This window comes from Stegodyphus dumicola, chromosome 2 (genome assembly GCF_044657685.1).
Source record: "Stegodyphus dumicola isolate Sdum_Otavi_A_Nest chromosome 2, ASM4465768v1".
In the NCBI taxonomy this organism is placed as follows: domain Eukaryota; kingdom Metazoa; phylum Arthropoda; class Arachnida; order Araneae; family Eresidae; genus Stegodyphus; species Stegodyphus dumicola.
Genome location: NC_140769.1, coordinates 274,105,947 through 274,126,966, shown reverse-complemented (window position 1 = coordinate 274,126,966; position 21,020 = coordinate 274,105,947). Strand labels below are relative to the sequence as shown.

The window sequence follows — 21,020 nt, the reverse complement described above, 5'->3', positions numbered from 1 at the left end:
AAAATCTCGTAATTTTATAAGTTTATTTTATCGTCAACTTTTCACTTTCGCGAAACTTACCACGCACCGATTCGAATTAATGTTCGTGGTATACTAGCGCTCTTTATATTGTTGCGTTTTTCTCTTCTGACACCAGTTGTTACGTTATTTTCTTCCTTCACGTTCGTAGATTTGGAGTGAATAACGACGACACTTTATGAAGTATCGAAACACACTTTATTTGGCCAATATTAATCAGGACAGCTCCAATAACACTTTTTACAGTCGTCGAAGATCTACTATAAACACGCTGGAACAATCAGCGACACAGCCTTCACACTGTCAGGCAATAACGGTGGAGACAGCTTCCTGCAAAGCACCCGACTCTGCTTTCCGGAGTACAACTCCACGTACTCTCGAGACTCTCCACGCTACAACTCGCGATGCACTCGACGATACAGATGTGCACTTACGAAATATGCATCCTGTTACTGTTGGATGCCCACTGGTCCATTCTAGAAGCTGCCGCTCTCTCGGTAGTGATGCAGATGTGCACTTACGTAATATGAGTCCCGTTACTATTGGATGCCCACTGATCCATTCTAGAAGCCGCCGCTTTCTTGGTAGCGATACAGATGTGCATTTACGAAATATGCATCCTGTTTTTGTTGGATGCCCACTGGTCCATTCTAGAAGCTGCCACTCTCTCGGTAGCGATACAGATGTGCACTTACGAAATATGCGTCCTGTTCAATAAAAAAGTTTGCCTACAGGCGTTTTAAGTAAAAATACATCAAGTGAGATTCTCAGAAGAGAAAGTTTAACGAATGTGGAGGAGAGGAGAACATTTTCTCCTAGATTTGAGGGATCAAACCAGAGTCGTAATGGATTGGAATATGAGCAAGAAAAAATTATCCAATGTGTATGGAGAAGATGTATTGACAGAACGCCAGTGCCAAAACTGGTTTGCAAAATTTTGATCCCGCAATTAGATCTTGAAGATGCACCACGTTCTGGAAGGCCAGTTGAAGCTGACGAATACACAACAAAAGCATTAACTGATGAAAACCAACCAATCACAACTCGTCAGATCGCTGGAAGATTAAATTTATCGAATTCGACCGTTCATGGTCATTTGAAACCCCTTAGGTTTAATCTCAAAACTCGACATATGGGTTCCTCGTGTTCTCGCTAATAAATCTTCAAGATCATGTAAGGTTTATCCTAAGTTTCTAACAGTTTTAAAGCTACTTTCCTGTCTTTCCTAATTTCAGCTTACAATTTCCTACTCTAATGCGTTTTTAGAATCGCGGTTAATGCAAATGAGTAAGCGTGGTATTTAAGTCCAAGTTCCATTAATTGACAAGTAAACCTTCTCTCCTTTGATACCGGCTTCCCGGAAACCCATACATTTTCTGAAAGCTTATGTCACAAGTAGGAAAGCTATGAAATCTTAGGGGCACAGGGACAAGCGTTTAGGGGCTATAGGGCCCACAATGTATCAGAAAAGTGTTGGGAACATGACGCCAAAAGTCGCTAAAATGCTCGTTTCACGCACTTATATGAACTAATAATGTGGGGATCTCTATATAAAGGAAGAAACAACTCGTTGAAAAGAAACATTATACGTTGGGATGTAGACAATGTGACTCGTTATTGACTTAGAGCAAAATCAAAACCAATTACAAGAGACAAACCATGTGTAATTCATAAAATAAACAGTGAGACGGGCAGAAAGACAGTTCATAATGGGCACGTTTTACGAAAGTGATAGCCTCACAATTTGCACTCTCATCACTTGTCAAGGAATCGAAGCAGTAATCCACTGGCGCAATCCAAATTCCAGGTTCGTCGTCCAAGTACCTGCCCTTATAAAAAGCATACTTTATCAAGTTCTTAAAACGAGGAGCGCTGAATTGAGAGAGTGAAAAGGATTGCAGAGCTAAAAAAACTATACCGATGCCAAATGTGCTTTTGTGTCCCGATAATGATTGTGTCCTTATGTAACGAACAAATGATTTGTAGTGTCCGAAAAAATGAATATCCAAGCTGGATCTTGCCCGTGAATCCTTCAGGTACCAGTTCCTTTTGTAGGACTTTACCATCAGGTACTTCGGAAACAATGCATGAACATACAAGAAATAGAGACGTCATTACGGAAGTACAGTAAGACCCCGCGTAACGCTGTTTCGTTTAGCGCTGTTTCGCTTTTATTTCAACCCGGGGATTCCACGAAATCGCTCGTAGCATACGGGGATTCCCCGAAATATTATGCAGCGATAAGTTTCAAATACATATCAGAAAGAGTGTACTTGTATTTCTTGTTTGGTGCGGTATTGTACAGACATATTTTGAAGGAGTAAATGTGGAAGATGTCGAAGAAATAATTCAAGAAGCAGCGGCTAGTCTTTCTAATGATGAGCTCAATGAATTAACTGAACAAGAAGTAAACAAAAATGTTGACAGCAGTGATTCAGAAGAAGAGCAGAAAGAACTTTCGATGGCGTTTGTAAAAAGGAGTTTGTCTACCATAACTGAAATAATGGATCAATTCATTGAAAATGATCCGAATTTTGACAGGAGCTCAAAAGTAAGGCGTGGTGTTAGAGATGCTCTATCCGTTTATGAAGAACTTTTAAGAGAACAACGCAAAAGAAAAAGGCAAACAACATTAGATGCTTTTGTCACAAAAAGGCAGAACACTGAAAACGCGGAAGGCTAACTAAATATGACTGACTGAGAATTTTATTTGTTTTTTTTTTAAGAATATTCGTTTTGTTATTTATATTTTGTTTTTATTTTTGCAAGAAATAATAATGTGGTATTAATTTGGGCTTTAAGAAATAAATGTTTGGTTTTATTTTTATTAAAAAAACATACTTTTTAAATTTAATACCTAACCAATTTCCTAGCCATCTTCCCCTAACCCCAATATTTACATGTAAAGATAGCCTCGTTTAGCGCTGTTTCGCATTACGCTCTACTTTGATGGAACGTGGGTCTTACTGTATGTCCATCAGCGCATCAGTGGTTTGAATATTCAGTGGTAATCCAAGTTTCGAATATATGGTGGTTCAGCAAAACATAATAATCACATCAAATATGAATAAATCAAAAATCACCAATCAATAAAATATAAACTGATTTAATGGAGTATAATAAAATCACTATCTCAGAATCATCACTGCGTCACACCTTCCATCGAGTAACTGGAATACACTCAATGGCGCTCTCAGCGCCTTCTAGCGTTACGCGGGTCTTACCACCATCTATACACACTTCAATGATATTTTGTGGGTTCTGTAGCTGCTAAACACTTGTCTCTCTGGTCCCTATAAGACTTCAAAATTCTTCTATTTGTGATATAAGCTTTCAGAAAATATATGCGTTTCCGGAAAACCCGTATCAAAGGAGAGAAGGTTTACTTGTGAGAAAGCCTCAGAGTTTCTGAGTAGCACGCGTTCGCCTTTTGGCCACATCTCTGGCTAAGCTATAACTAGTCTCGTCCGTACTTCAGGCTTTTGATAGCCTCGCTAGCTTAGTCGACATTTAGGGGCCAACTGCACTCATGTCCATAAATTAAGGATAATTCAGAGTCACGCGGAAATCGAAATCTAAAATAAATATATCACCTGTAAAATCACTACACACATCTTCAAGAATCATATGCAAATTTCAGGAAGTAACCAGATGACACCGATGGTACGTCACAAGGACGAGAGTGTAAGAGAGTGATATATAAGGAATACAGGCAAAGAAGTAAAATTGTTCGCAGGCGCTTTATAAGCATTTCAGTGCAATAACCGAATAGTTATGACACAAAGGACGCATTTGGAGGATTTTTTACGTGGTAGAATTATCGGCCGTCTGGAATGTGGGCGTACCCAACTGGAAGTATCAGACAAACTTGGAAAAGCCCAGATTGTCATCTCCAGGCTTTGGCAACGATTCCAAGATGATGGTAATGTCAGTAGACGTTACAGCACAGGTCGCCCCAGAGTTACAACGCCGAATGAGGACCGGTATTTGGCAGTTACTGCCGAAAGAAACAGGCGGAGCACAGCCTCAGACCTGTCTCGTCAGCTCTCTTAAGCCACTGGTACGACAATTTCAAGGCAGACCGTGTACAGACGCTTAGAGCAGATTGGTCTATATGATCGTAGACCTGTCAGATGCGTTCCACTTACTGCAACTCACTGTCGCCTGCGGTTAGCCTGGAGTAGAGAGTATGCATTGTGGACACCGCAACAGTGGGCTTGTGTGATGTTTTCCGACGAGTCCAGGTTTAGCTTGCAGTCTGATTCTCGCCGGACTTTCATACGGAGAGCTCCAGGTACCCGTTACCACCAAGAAAACATCATTGAACGACACCGTTACGGCGGTGCAGGAGTGCTCCTTTGGGGTGGAATTATTCTGGGTTAAAGAACTGATCTGCATGTTCAAATTGGAACCATGACAAGCCAAATCTATCGGGACGTTATTCTGGAACAACATGTACCTTTGTTTCGGGGCGCCATGGGGGCACAATTTGTGTTTATGGATAACAACGCCAGTCCTCACCGTGCAAACATCGTAAGCAAATGCCTTCAATCGGAGGATATCCCCCGTATGGACTGACCAGCATTCTCGCCGGACTTGAATCCAGTAGAGCACATGTGGGCCGATGAGTTGCAGCTCGTCAACCTCCTCCTACATGTCTACCGGAACTTCGGAGAGCATTGCTTTTTGAGTGGTGTAATATCCCCCAAGATCAGATCGATAACTTGATACTCAGCATGCCTAGGCGTTGTACGGACTGTATTGCATTGTCTGGGAGACATACAATGTATTAACAATCATACCAACCATGTAATAATGGTTGGTTTTTTGTAATTTTTTTTTTTTAATTTGCTCTAGGGAGAAAAAATCGCTATTTTTTTAATAATATCAAACATATAAGCATTTTTTTTTTGCACTTTACCTTTTGTTTAATAAATAAGCTTTACAAATAAGTCAAATTTGTTTTGCTTCTAACTCTTCCTTTGCCTGATTTTGCATTATCCTTAATTTATGGACATGAGTGTACTTAGAAATTCGATAGATTCGGTTATATCTTTTTAGTTAAGCATTAGTTAAGTCTTACTTTTTATTATTTTAAGTTCAAACGCAAGTGGAGGCTTTGCTGTACGTCGTGAGAAAGGGACCATCTGTTAAATTCTTATTTTGAGAAATTAAGCGTAATTAACCCTTCTCAAGTTTAGGTGTCTGTCTCCTGAACTAAAGCGATTATTCGCTCATCTGTTCACGAGGTTCCTACACATTTAACTGTTATATAAAAGGTGGAATATCACAATCAAAATTCCCGGACCGGAATCTTGCAAACCAGTTTAGGCTCTGGCGTTCTGTCAATACATTTCCATACATATGGGATATATATACATATTCTTTTCTTAAACAGCATTTTAACCTTTTCGATAGTAAAAAAAAGTAAAATATGCCGAAAATACTGCTCTTCACTTTCGATATCTGAAAAGACAGCAACCAAAAACTACAGCGTAGAATTAATCGAACTTTTTTTACAAACAAGCCTAGCTATATCAGCTGTCAAAATATATAAGGACTATGCGGCTTAAATGTGAAGTTGGCTGTGAAAAAATACAATTAAGACCTCTACTGGGAAAAAATAAATTAATTTAATTTAACAATCCAATATATATCCAGGATCACCTTAACTGGGGCCCGGGCAAAAACTTCTTTGAGGGCCCTCCTCAGCTTCGCTACCTCAGTAATGAAGAACCGAACTTTACGGAGGTATTTAAACTTTTCACTTCATTATAGATATATAACAAGAAAATTGATTAGAATTTAAAATAGCTATAAATTCCCTCCCTCCAATGGTCAGACGAAATATTGTTGTTATTCATTTTCTGATAATTCTATGTCCATCATTAAAAGGATATAGCATATCTGAAAAGCCAAAAGTTAACAAAAATGCTATTTAAATTTATAATTAGAAAATGTAAAGTCTTTTTTAGGAATTTGAATTAATTAACGAAAAATACCATAGACAAGTTCTATGCACTTAGAAAACAGGCTAAAAAGCTTTTTTTCGATGTATTCTGCATCGCCTTCATAACATAAGTGCATTTGGTTCTGCCTCTTGTTTGTCATAGTAATACAAATCCAGTTTGACCAAATGGGCCAAATTTGCCCATCGTAATTGCGAAAATTTAGCTGAATTTCGCTCTAGATAGCCATGGATTTACGAAATATAGCTTTGTGTTCATACGATAGATTAATGAAGAAGCTAACATAAAACTGACGGATTTTACATTGTACTGATATTTTGTTTAAAAAAATATCAGTACAATGTAAGAAGGAAATGTAAAATAATCATTCTATTCGATTTCGAGCCATACGGGGCATAGTCAGGCTCTGAATATATCATGTCTTTACATTCCTTTACTATTTATCCCAGCAGGCCAAAGAGACTGATTCTGAAAATGGCTCCGAGAGGAAAACAAATTTTGGAAACCGCTGGTCTAGACATAAACCTTCAAACCATGTCAAAACTGGAGTAAAAAATAGCAATATAAAACCGAAAAAAGCACTGAACACTTTCAAAAGGATTTATTTCTAAAGAAATTAATTGAAACTTATTAGGTAAACAAGCGATATAGAAAATAAAATGTGACAAAATACACTTTCAAAAATCCTAACTAAAGAGATTATTAGTTAGAAATTATTATTATCATTATTAGTTAGAAAGCAGAAAATTATTCACAAGTCTTCGGGAACATTTGGCGAGAATCACAGACTCAAAATACGTCACAGGAAACGGCAACCACTGCAGAAAGAGTATTTTTTTTTTCCCCCCCTCTCCCTTCTTTACCTGAGATGGCAGGTGAAGGGGAGGCAACACTACAATACTCTTCCCCGACAGAACGTGCAATGCACAACGCAGTCATGTCGCTAGGTAACCTAACAACGGAAGTAATAATGGAATGGCAGATGTGCGATGGAAAACTGCACTGGCTTCTGCATTTCCCACACGATATTGCACACAGTTTATCGCTTTTATGGATTCCCTCCTTTATTAAAATGCAATACCATTTTATGCGGTGGCAATACATTATTAAGTACAGAGGGATTTCATACTATTTTGTAACAATTGTGAAAAGGCTTATATACATAAAAACCTTACAATTTTATTTTCTAGTCTGTTCAATCTGATAGCCCTTTTGTTGGACTATCATATTACATCTTGATTCCAAAAATAAAAGTTTTTTTTTTAGTCCAAAGGGATTTGAATCCCGAAGGACTATTAGTTTCGTTTTATCATTTTGCGTCGGACGGATAAATGTCGGTTCACTTTTCAAACTGTTGCCATAAAATGTTAGAGTCCTGCATTATATTTGAAGAAATTAAATAATGAAAATCTGCGTAAATGTATGTATATTTCTCACATTGTCATAAAATAACGGTACATACAGTCATCGAATTTTGAATAACGTAATCCTCCAACGAATATGAGCATGTGGAAGACCAAATTTGAAATTTGAAATTTGTTTTATGATCGATTTCCTATTTTTTAAAACTTTGACGAATTTTTGATTAACAAACTCAAGGATTTCAAAGCGAGCAATGGCAACGTTGTGCAGAAAAAACATTTTTATCTCCAGCGCGTGAGTCTCTGTATCGGAAATTCTAAATATATGCTCGTTTTAAAACTATTTTGCGATATTGCTGTTGCACTGGATCTTATGGTTTAAGTGCGAGGAACATGATATTTAAAAAAGAAAGGTAACACACAAAATGTTAAAAAACGCCCCTTTGGACGTAATTTAAAATCTGAAACATTTCAGATTTTTTTTTTTTTTTTTTTTTTTTTTTTTTTTTTTTTTTTTTAAAATCAAAGTTGATTTTATTTCACTCTTTCTTCACAATCTTCCAGAGTCCATCCAATGTTTTGGAATGCCGCTCATAAAGAACTTGTTTTAAAAATCCAAATGCACAGTAATCCAAAGGAGACACATCAGGGGACTTGGGTGGGATGTATTTAAAGGGAATAGCTTCAATTCTGGTTTCATTTCTCATTTTTTTCAAAAAAATAGAGCAGTAGATTTATAGGTATAGCTAGATTATAGGTAGATTTATAGGGATAAAGCTTGGAGCTTTATCCCGATGGAACTTAATGCAGTGAAGATTCTTCGGATAAAGACATGGAATTTCTTCTTTAAAAATAGGTTTTAAACATATTTCTAATAGTAATCAGAATTAATTTTGACATTATTTTCCTACTTTTCCTATTTTAAATTTTCCGTTATAAAAGAGTTCAGTAATAACCACAAAACCTTTAGAAAAGCTTTCCTGGTTTTCTTTAAAGCAACAAGTTTTTTTCTCTTATTTTTCGGCAGTAAATACATCTTTTTCTATTGTAATCAGATAAGTATATACAAGCCTCATTCACTTGTAACTATACATTTCCATTTTTCATTTGCCAAATAATTTTCATACAGAAATCTGCACTTAGTCTTTAAGCCGAGAAACATGTTTCGGCGTTAGGCGATGAACTTTTTTTTTATTACCTTTTAATCATATTTTATAATTTGTTCACAGTTCCTACAGAGATACTTAAAGCTATTTGTAATAGCTCTTTGGGAGAGGGGCTAGATTTTCCTTTAAAACATGAGACGCGACTTTAGATTTAATAAGAGCTGTACGTACCTTTGTTGGTTATGCCTTTTTTGCCTTTTTCTCAGACGGATGGAACTTTGACGTTTTTTTCCTTTGATATTAATCATGTCACTTATTTTATTTTACGCGTAGAAAATATTAAAACCATGCTTTACACATCTTTTTTTAATATATCATAAAAGTGTTTCTCTTCGGAGAGCGCAAAAATATAGCCTTCGATCCATTGTTTACTTTTGGGCGACATTTTGAAGAAAAGAATATTTTTTAACGCTGCAGACGATAATTAAACCTTTAATACTTATATTCAATTATTCAAAACCAAAATCGTTACAAAAATGTGTGAATACCCTCTGTATGACTGGAAATTTGAAGTTCTCTCTCTCTCTTTTTTTTCCCTTTCTTTCTTTCCTTCTTTTTTTAACTTGGCAAAGAAAATAGGAGGGAAAAAAAAATCTTGAGAATAACAGCTTAAGAAAACGCAAATGTATACAGTTCCTCCGAAAAATATTCGACCTTCATTCGATTATCTAAACAATGCATCAATAAGAAACATTTAACAATGACTAAAAATTTTATTTGTACAGTACGCAAAATTATCGAAGAAGGCTATACCTCAGGCATACTTCCAAAGAAATTAAATAAATTTATAGTACCATAAAAAAGCAAAAACAATTTAGATTCGATAGCACGGTTCAAGTATTCGACTTTTTCTTTTTTTTTTTTTTTTTTTTTTCTAAAATGGGAACAAAGAAGGATATATTATAATTAACATTTTGTAGGATGTCCCTTAGACTTAATAATGGCTTTCGGTCCAGATGGCATATGCTTACACCCAGTTTTTTAGTGTAATCGCTTTGCATTTCACACCATTCTGCCTCTAAACGTTGTTTTAGCTTATCCTTGTTTGTAGTATCTTTATTTCTGATCCTTCGACCTAATTCTTCTCATAAATGTTTAATTGGTTTTATGTCTGGTGACTGCAGGGGTGTTTCAAGTAATTTTGGTGTGTTGTACAACAGCCAAAGTCTTGCATATTTAGTGCTTTATGCTTCGGATCATTATCCTGCATAAACACAAAATTTGTCGATAATCCCATCAACTGAGCACTGGTATGTAAATTCATTGTTTTCAAAATGTTTACCTTAAGGTCTTAACCAATAATAATCCTCCCCAATGGTGGGCACTTACCTATAACGGCATTGGCCACTCCTAAGGCCAGCAGTGGTGGCCATTTTATTGTGCAGGCACCTAATAGGCGCCACCGTTACCTCATACGAAGGGACAGACAATTTTACATCCATGCCTTCTCCGAGATTCGAACTCGGGCTCTTTGGTATCGCAGTCAGGCTCCCCTAACCACTATATCGTCTGGGCAGCCTCGATAGAATGTAATTTTCCTACAACTGCACAAGGCATGAACACCCAAACCATAACGAAACGTCCGCCATGTTTTATTGCTGGTGGGAGATTTTTCAATTTAAATTCTTTGTTTGGTTGTCTCCATACCTTACAACCCCCATCTATTCCAAATAAGTTATACTTACTTTCATCACTAAAAATAGCTCTTTTTTTTTTTTTTTTTCCAAAAGTCTAAGGGCTTATTTACATATTTTTTCACAAATGATAGCCTTTCATTTCTATCGACTTAAGAAACGTAATATTTTTTTTCTAGCTCATAACTAAACTCTTTATGGGCATTTCTTACAGTTTGGAGACAAACTTCTTTCTTAATCAGTAGTTTCAATTCCGGACCACTTAGTGTTGGATCTTTTTTTAACTTGTCGTAAAAGGTATCGTTTATCATACACGGTCAACTTTTTCGGTCGCCCGCTTCTTGTCTTGTTTACAAAATTTGTCGACTCCAGCTAACTTTTTACTATATATTTTACATTTGAAAGTGCTTTTTTTAATAGTCTGAGCAATTTTCTCGTATGTTTCTCCAGATTTCCTCATATTAATTACAATTTTCCTTTCTTCAGATGTAGTCCCTTCTAAAAATGCCCCATAGAAACCAGTGAAACTTTTTATGGGTACCCATAAGATTTTATGGGTTTCTATTGACTTTTACTGGTTTCTGTTGGTCTCTGTGGGTTTTTTTACTGGTTTCAAAATGACCCATAGAAACCAGTAAAACTTTCTACTGGTACCTATAGAATTTTTGATGGTCTCTATTGACTTTTACTGGTTTCTATTGATCTCTGTGGGTTTTTCTTACTGGTATCAATTGACACCCATACAACCAACATTCAATGGCAGAACTTTGTACTGGTTTGTATAGGTTTATATTGACTTTTACTGGTTTTCTTACTGGTATCAATATAATAATAAATCTTCTGTTGGTTTATATGGGTTTGTGCTATTTTTTTATCTGACGTTAACATACTTCTTGTAAACAATAAAATTAACAGAATGAAAATATGATCTCTTTAAGACCACCAGAGTAACCTGGAAACGCAAGTGGTCGTTTTAGAGATTTTACTAAATATGCTTATTTATTTGATTTAAAAATTTTTTTTTTCGGAAACAATAACAGTAACCATATACACCACACACAACGAGGTCTCTCCAAGGCGCAAATAAAAATTCATCTTTGCAAGTGGTCGCCTTAGAGAGGTGATGCTCAATACCAATAGATACTCACGTTCTCAGAGATACGTTTATCTTTTAGAGGTGGTTGTCTTAGGGAGATTGCATCTACGGAATGAATCTCTCTAAGGCGACCAGACACACTTGCAGAATTTTCTTTGTGAATGGTCGCCTTACAGAGGGAATATTCAACACCAAAGCATACTTATGTTTTCAGAAATACTGGTTTCTTTCAGAGGCGGTATTCCAATTCCGCGTAAAAAAATTTTATGGGTTTCTACGGGGCATTTTTAGCAGGGGTTCCTTTTCCTTCCTGAGACATTTTTTAATTTATCGTTTAAAACTACAGAAATGAGTATAGATTTAAGCGCAAAAGTTTCAAATAACCCTAAGGCAATAAATACTCTGGTAATCAAGTATTTAAGAATATTTTCAAGTGTTTATTAAACATAGTAAACCTTCAAACGACCATGAATGGCCACAGTCGAATACTTTGATGGCGGATAAAAGCAAGGCGTTTACAAAAAAGTCTCTTTTATCCCGATCAAGCGGTACATTATTTCACTAGATCGTTTGCATAAGAGGCTAGCAAGAATTATTTCTCTAGAGTGGCAACAATTCCTATTTTGCTGGGAATTCAAAATAAAAATTTCAATTCAACAGCAATATCACAAAATAATTTAAAAAGAGCATATCTTTAGAATTTCCTTTACACAGTTTCGCGCGCTGGAGATAAAAATGCACACAGTGTTGCTCGCTTTGAAATCGTTGAGTTTGTAAATCAAAAATTCGTTTAAGTTTCACAAAATATGAAATAGATAATAAAAAAAAATTCCAAATTCGGGTTTCCACATGCCCATATTCTAGCGGAGAACTACGTTATTCAAAATTTCATGTCTCTAGGTACATTTGTTTTTTCACAGTATAAAAAACATACTGTGATAAAAGTTATTGCATAAATAAAAGTTATTGCTGTGTTCCATCACTGGAGTTGCTTCATATCGCCAAAGAAGCATCACAGTATAAAAAACATACTGTGATGCTTCTTTGGCGATATGAAGCAACTCCAATGATGGAACACAGCAATAACTTTTATTTAACACTAAAAAAAATGGCGACATACAAACAAAAAGAGAAAACATATTCTATCATTTAAAAATAAATTACATTGTTCGTGCGAGAGTCGCACGAGGCACTCGAGTCTGGTTTCAAATATTGCCATTCACAAATACCTTAATGTTCATCTATTTAAATTATTTAAACTACAAGATTTTAATATTATTTAAACCTGTTACAATACATACATTCATGCAGATTCTTCATCATTTAATTTCTTTAAATACTATAACGCAGGGCTCTAATATTTGGTGGCAACAATTTGAAAAGTGAAATGCCGTTTATAGTGAAGCAGCGCAAAATGTCAAAACAAAATTAATTGCCCTTCTGAGCAAATTGCCCTTTTGGGCAAAAAATAATAGTCTAAATGGAATTTTGAAATAATCGCTTCACCACATAACATTGTAAGTCACAAATAGTGTGTGGACACAATACGAAATATCAGGAAGTATTTTAAAAATAGATCACAAATCTCTGACTATCAGAACTGAGTTAAATTAAAGCTTATAAGTGGTAAATTATATCATATAACCCAATAAATTCTCAAAACTGCTTTTCTTTAGTTAAAAAAAACATCATCATGATACAAAAATATCCAATTCGCTCGCAATTTTATACGTTACGACCTTTCTTTCGCAGCAGACAAGTAAGACACTCTGCAAGTTATTGACATATGAATAAAAATATTACGAGAATTCACGGTTATGATTAACGTGAAAACCAACGTTCACAAGAATCAGAGAAAAGTGGTCGATTTCATGGGAAAGTATTAAAAACATCGAGGAAAATACTCTGGGAAAATGCATCTTTATCTTCTACCCCATCCCACTCTTCTCACAGGTAAGACCAGACAGACAAACAGGTAGCGAGGCCAAAAAGATGGGAAATGGACTGGGTATAAATATCTTTCGCTTCACTGAACTCTGAAGCCTAAAAAAAAATCATTATTCTCCCGCGGTTAAAGTTTGTTCGCAAGTGCCACACTCAAATCGCTATCTTCGCAAAACGACTGCAGTAAAATTTGATATAAACTTCACGAAGCCATTCTCCGCGCCAGTAGACCGTTACATCATGCCATCTGAAAACACTGGCTCGTCAAGAACTGCATGTATCTCTTTTCCTTGGGCAAAGGCTATTCGTACACATTTTTAGACGATTTTAATTGTACTTACAGAAATATTTTACCTAAAATTTTTGTGTTTTAAATGTTCCATTTGATAACCTTTATTCTTCATTATCTTTCACCACTGTATTTTCGAAGTTTATTTTATTTAGCAGAGAAAGAGGTATTTACTGGACTTGCATAACATAACAATGGTCTGAGAATGGACTTGTAAATAAGCAACTTGTTGTCTATAGATCAAACACTGTTCCGTCAGGAGATTTAGAAGGGATATACAGAGGCTGCTCGCACATTTTTTAGACGATTTTGGTAAGCGGTAATAAAAAATCGTTTGCAGCAAAAGAAGTAATTGCAATTGTACTATGTTTTTAAAAGTCAAAATTATCGTCTGTGGCTTGAAAGTTTTGTTTTTATTCAAAATGGCGAATTTAACAAAGCAGTGGTTCGAAGGCTACATTCACGCTCTTTCCGAAGAGAAATATGCATATTCCGTTATTCAAAAACGATGTGAGAGTCATGGTTTTGTGATATCTAAAGCGTAATATCATCAACAAGAAAGGAAAAAAACGTCAAATTGGAGCCTCAAGTGGGACAAAAATTCCAAACAAGTATCCAAGGAAAAAACGAACATCTTCGACTATTGCAAAGGTACGTTGTTTAATGTTAAAAGAAAATCCCCCTAGTCAAAGGACAGTTACAAAATTATTAAAATGCTCGGTAAACAAAACTGTAAACAAAATGATACACGTTGATTTAAATCTTAAGAAAGCGAAAAAACGCAATGTGCATCGTCTTCTTCCAAAGCATATCGCTCGACGCAGGACACGCTGCAGAATTCTATACCAGAAACACTTATCGAAAGACAAATGGAAAAGAACTGTCACAATAGATGAAACATATGTGTATTTAAATGACTGTAACAAAAAAAGAGCCATTTATTATCAAAAAAGAGGGAGAAAAAAATTTAAGTACATGATTCAAAGAATCGAAAGAAAGTTTTTCTAAGGGATTCATGATAGTTGCTGGTTTTTCTTATAATGGCAAGTTAAAAATAAAGAAAGTGCAAAAAAATGTCAAGATTAACTCCAAATACTACCGAGAACATATTTTATCGCCAATTTTTCTAAATGAAATACCATCGCTTTACCCACAGTGCCATCGGTCTGAGAGACTCCATCAGGACAAAGAGTAGTATAAAAATACGGGTTCTGCTGCACGCGGTGTGCGGTGTGGGCGTGGTCAACGACGTCACACAGAAGGCGGGGCCAAAGGCAACGTCATCACACTAGTAGGCGGGGTCACGAGTGGAGTTGAGGTGTTGGTAGACTGCTGATTGAGTTGTAGACCTCCTGCTTTTCATTTAAAGTTAGTTTTTTTTAAAATTGGCAACAGGAAATATTTTCTGCATCTTAATTTTGATGATATAGTGATGCTGCCCTCTCTTGACGAAAAAGTGAATTATATGTTTTAGAAATATATTTTTTAAGTCTGGTGTTAAAATTATTCATTGCGCGACTCTGAAAACAATGTAAAAGAAACAAATATAAAAAAGACTTTCCTTTAATGATAGTTCATCATGTCATGAAAATGAAATTACAAGATAATTTGTTTTTGTTACTCAATTTTATTCTGATACTTTTATCCTTTCTAGTTTTAAATGAAACTTATTTCTTAGGTTTTCTGTTCATAATAACATATTCATTTACTGTCATATTTTTTTAATACTTAACACGTTTCTAATTTGTAATATTTATTTAATTTCCACATACTATTTTTTTTTCATACCTTTCATAAATTTCAGCATACCCTGATTTTTAACTTATATGTTATATTTCACAAACGTTCCCACACATGCTGTTTATTTGTTACATTACTTAATTTTAGATGCAATTTAACACTTTTTTTAACGTTATAATGTTCAATATATTCTGAATTTTAACTTCATTTACTTTTTTTAAACCATTCTAGTATTCTATACACACTTGGTTTTGAAATTCTATTTAAAAAGAAACGTTTATTTTTCGTGATCTTAGTTCTTTTGCTAAATTTCCTACAGAATTTCTAATTTCTTTCACATGTTCAACAATATCTTCCTTACATTACCGAATATTTTTTAAAAAAACTTAAGTCTATAACTGCTAATTGCTTTTCTTGCGTTCATGATTTCCCTTCTGTGTTTATATTTCTTAATTCTAGTTTAACTTATTTATTATAATGTTTTTATTTCCGTCTCATCACTCGTAATTCCAACATTTTATCCCTTTTTATTCATTTTGACGATATAAATTGTTTTCATTTACTCCATATTCAAATATTTCCTTACAATTTTTATAATACTTGTTTTATTCCTCGATCATAATAGATCATCTACAGGTTTTACTCAGAAATTTCCATTCACAACTTTACAGTTTAATACCATTTATATCTAAATGCATTTCTTTCTCATATAGTTTTATGGTCTTCAAAGTTTCTAACATCATGTTTAGTTTTAAATCCCGATTACCTTTAAGTGTGTTGATAATTTTCATTTCTAATTTTACAACCACGTTCAGTGTTTCATCCACACATACCAAAATATTTCTTACATTTTCTGATATTTAGTCTATGTCATATTTCAGTACTTCAAATGAATTTACACTGCTCACACTATTTTCATGTTTTAGAGACACTAATTATACTAATTTTACTATTTTTCCTGCACTAATTGCATCTATGTCAGCACTCATGATAAACTAGCAACTGTTTTGCATCACATGCATAAAGAAATTCTTAAAACCAACTTTTTCAATATCGTACTCAAATTACTGTTTTCCAGATGGGAATTACCAGTATTCTTTGGTTTTACTCTGTTACATCTTTTTAAATTTTAACATCTTACTTTTAATTCTAACATACATCTTTTGAGAAGTTTTTTCTTTTAATGATAGCCTTACCTTATTTGTTCAAATTAATTCTTTCATTCACCTTCTTTACTAGCTTTCAGTACCTTCATAATTCACTATGCAAACGCAATGTCTTTCACTGACATTCTGTTTAATAATACCACAAGTTTCCTTAATTGACAAAAAGCGAATTATTTCTCATTTCAAAATAGAACTACTATATTTTTGCACAAACATTACCTTTATCCATTCAAGCCACCCCTTAACCTGTAACTGACGTAGCGATAGGAAAGGAGATTCTTATCATATGCTCTTTCGACATTTGAGGTTTCTAGAACTTCTTTGACAAGTATATCAATACCATCAGAAAATATACTTAACACTTTTACCCAGTTTAAAGGCAACATACTGTTATAAGAATGGTTTTAGTTAAATTTATAACACAAATAAACGCATTTTGTGCTAAATAGGCATAAACATTTAGATTCAGAATATTTCTTTTTAATCCGATGTAAGACTTGAATTTCATTCATGATACGGATTGTCTCTTGATTTTCTTTTTGTTTACCTTACACTAATAGAAAATTTTTATTTTACAAGTTCAGCTTTTAATGAAATAGAAATAAAAACTACGATACACCTGCTGTTTTTAAGAAAAGGAACTTTGATATATTTCTGGAAATGTAAATGCTTTTAGAGTTTTCTTTCAATAACGTTGATTTTCATTACTTTACTAACTTCAATAATTCTCTTATTAGCTAATATGAATGAAAGAAGATTGTCAAAAATGTGACACAGTATAATTCTTACGAACATATGTACCTTTACCAGCATACAGATATTACCGATTGAAATGAAGAAAGATACAGATATTTTACTCCAATCTACATTAAATTAAAAAAAATATTTAAACTTTCATACATTCCAAAGAATAAACGAAAACTCAATAGATATTGTTATGTTTGTATATATGAGATAAAAGTTTTATGAATGGTATCTAAAGTAATGCTTAGAACTTTATAAAAGCGAACATTCACTATGTTAATACACATATCATCAATTATTTACATAATTCAATGTAATATTAATCATTACATGTAATATATACATATGTATTTAAAGTTTAATTGTCTTACAACTGAATAATTAAATATTGAGAAAAAGAGGTTCCTTTCTTGCACTATTTAATTCACATGGAACAAATTTTCCCATCAACCACATTGAACCGCGTTTATTAAATTCGCCAAAGCTCTTTTATTTCTGCATTTTCACACTCCCGACACATTTTAAATGAAACTATTGATTACCATTTCAAACACCAATATCATAACTCAGTGTAAAACTAAATCATAACTCATTTTTTCCCTACTAACTACAATTTTATATGTTCAAGAAGTACATCTAAGACATGATCATTTTCTATGTTCTAGCAAATCGATTCAATTGCGAACATACTATTAAGACTTGCGATTTTAGAAGACTTGCATGTATTAACGATGTCAACGTTTCTTCGTTTTTATAAGATTCACATCAAATCATGTCGCATTCGAATGTGGTGTAAGAGATCACTTTTTCTTTTAAACACTTGTAAACAATGGATGCAATTTATAAGAAGAGAAGTAAAAAAAAAAAAAGGTTCGTGAGATTTTCTTCAAATTCTGTTTTACTTGAAAAAATGTCCGAACATTCAATACGATGTAAAGATTCATATTGTTTTAAATTCTTATGCTCACTAAATATTTTTTATCACGATTTACTCTTAAAAGTAACTTTATAAGTTTTCATATCCTTTTTACATGAAAAGAACTTGTGATTATTCACTACAAAATTCTAAGACGAGAAGCTTCGCGACTTTTCAAACTACAAACTTAAATTTCTTAGGACATACACTACATCTGATGTTTCTTTCATGAGATTTCAAATATCTCTTCAGATTACTCGTATTCAAGAAACCTTACAAATATATCACATAAGTTCAGCGAATAATCGCTTCATAAACTCTTAATGCTATTATGCTTTTCAACACGAGTGAATCACTTGAAGCATATACTGCACTGTAAACATACAATACTTAAAAAAATTGTTATAAAAAATAAAAATACATTCATTTCACCAAGCAGCTTTTCTATTTAAATACATTTATTTATTTCCAAAGAACAAGTTTCTGTATTATACATAAAATATACTTAGAATTTTCTTTCATTAGTTAATATCAAATTAACAACAATATCCATTTACTGATATTTGATATACATGTTTGCTTTAAAATTAAAACTAAAATTTCAATATATTTCTATTAAAAAGAACATAAGGAAAAAAAAAAAATACTCATAACATCAACCAAAGACAGAAATTTAAATAGAATAGCTGTACTTATATTAGTGCATTTTTATAATCTTCATAACATTTCGATTCGAAAAACCTATTACAAAATAAATGAAACATTTTTTTCTGCCTTAAAGAATCTCTTATATTTTTAAAATTAATACATAAAAATATATCTTCACCAATATATTTAATTCTATCCTCAACACTTATTATAATGCAATCATGTCTTGTTTGTGAAGGATGATTTACAATACAACCTTCGCATTTAAATAGTTTTGTAATCACTGAATTTAATTCAGTTTTGATAGAGTTTATGAGTTCTTTAAAAAGTTCATCATCATCACTTACCATATCCGAACAATTGTTTTTACATTTGATTTGCAACGGTAAAATAATTTCAAAAATACTTTTATATAAAGTATTAGATACATCAGGAATAATTTCTTTCAATTTTTTTAAAATATCACAGTTTACTTTTAGGTATGTAGGTTTTAGTTTAAAAGAATTTTCATCTTGTTTAAAAACTTGTTGAAAAATACACTCACCTTCTTTGTTGAAAACTACCAACTCATTATTGCAAATGATGCTGGCAGTCGTATAGACAAGGTTAAATTCATATATTTTTGAGGAAAATTCTTGCCATGTTGCAGGAGTTATAACAACACCGCGTGTAGTAGGGTATAATATTTTATTTTGTTCCACACATTCACGTAGATGAATGTTCATTCTGTTTTCAAACTGATTTATGGACACAAAATATCCCCAACCAAGAGTCCACTGTGCAATCAACTTCGAACTTTCTTTTTTCTGTTCTCGATTATTCGGCATGAAGATATTTTCAGGAACAGACTTCATATAGTGGGCAAACCAGTCATCCTCTGGAAGTTCATCCTCATTATCTTCCAAGCGTCGTTTTTTAATTTTCGAAATTTTTATGTTTCGGAATGTGATACTAATTCTAGGATCTTTAACGTCAGGTTGAGAGGGTATTCCGTGCATCCAAAATTGATTCGTTGGGTGTTTCATTACAAGGAGAGTTCCATGAGTTAAGTCCACGCTTTGAGATGTGAAATTTCGCCTGGTAAATACCATTTGACGTTTTGCACCTAAACTGATGATAGGTATATCACTTTCAGGTTCGAGACAAGTTTCATTGTCTTTATGCGTTGAAATTTTCGCCACTCCGTCAGGATAATAGTTCAATAAAGCAAAATTATATTTTTTGCCAGTTATCGTTTCAACATAATCTTTTACATTTAGAAGAGTTTGAGTCCATGGTTCTGCACAAATGCTCGTTCCAGAGAATTCGTAACTAAGTCCTTCATCACCAAAACCGAGTACTTTTCTTCGTGGAACATACTGAGTCCCATTAATTTCAAAACTAATATTTTTAAAATCATAATTTGATAGTTCATCTAGCAAAATATCAGCTTCATTTCGTGAATAAAATTCTTCGTATAATTCCACATTTAACTCTGTATCACATATATTCCTCATATTCGCTTTTGAATCTAACGACAATTCTGAATGATATAGAAATACGTAGCATTCTTAAATAGCAAAAATTATCTAAAACATACATTAACGAAATGATTTCATCAACACTTATCGTAATACATTCTTGTCATGTCTTGTTTGTGAAGCCAGTCTTTCCGGCGTCATATGTGTAAAAATAATCATGATAGGATAGTGGGAAAGAGTTATAGTGTCCTAATGTTGTTATTCTGAACCTCGATATTACATATATGCATAAGGGGAATCTTAAAAGCATCATCCACTTATCATGATAGAGTAATGGAAAATTGTAATGGAAAATAAGTAATGGAAAATAAGTAATGGAAAGTTGCTATTCCACGTTTGACAATACATACATAAGTGAAGGAAGATCCTTGATAAGCGTTGTAGACTTCACGTTATGATAAGGGTTAATGGAAGTTGAAATCGTATTCGAAAGAAAGGGTTATCATAATGATGTTGTTGTTGTCCTGGTTCAGATTACACAAATCTGGAATGTTGGAGAACATTCTTTAATCCCTATAAAACGCTGTGTCAGAAATGGAAGAAGTCAGTTCGCTCGACAATCTCGAAAAGAGCAAGTCTTCCTGATTAATATTTTCTAAATTCAAAATGTCAACTTTTGAAAATGATGTTGCTGGAGATCTGATAATCAGTATGGTTCCGGAACATGTAAGTTTTTTTTTTTTTTTTTTTTATAAAATATTTTATTTTGCAAAAATTATTTTAGGGTGGATCATTCTTTCAGGACCTCTTATGTGAGGGAAAAGTTTTAAAATGGATTATTACAGATTAAGTTTTTCAATTTGTTAGGT

General features: G+C 33.7%; 1 protein-coding gene across 7 annotated transcripts in view; it reads right to left on the bottom strand.

The window, feature by feature from the left end:
• The window catches only part of RASSF8 (ras association domain-containing protein 8), a 206,811-nt gene that overhangs the window by 129,661 nt on the left and 56,130 nt on the right, over nt 1-21,020 (bottom strand). The window lies entirely within an intron of this gene.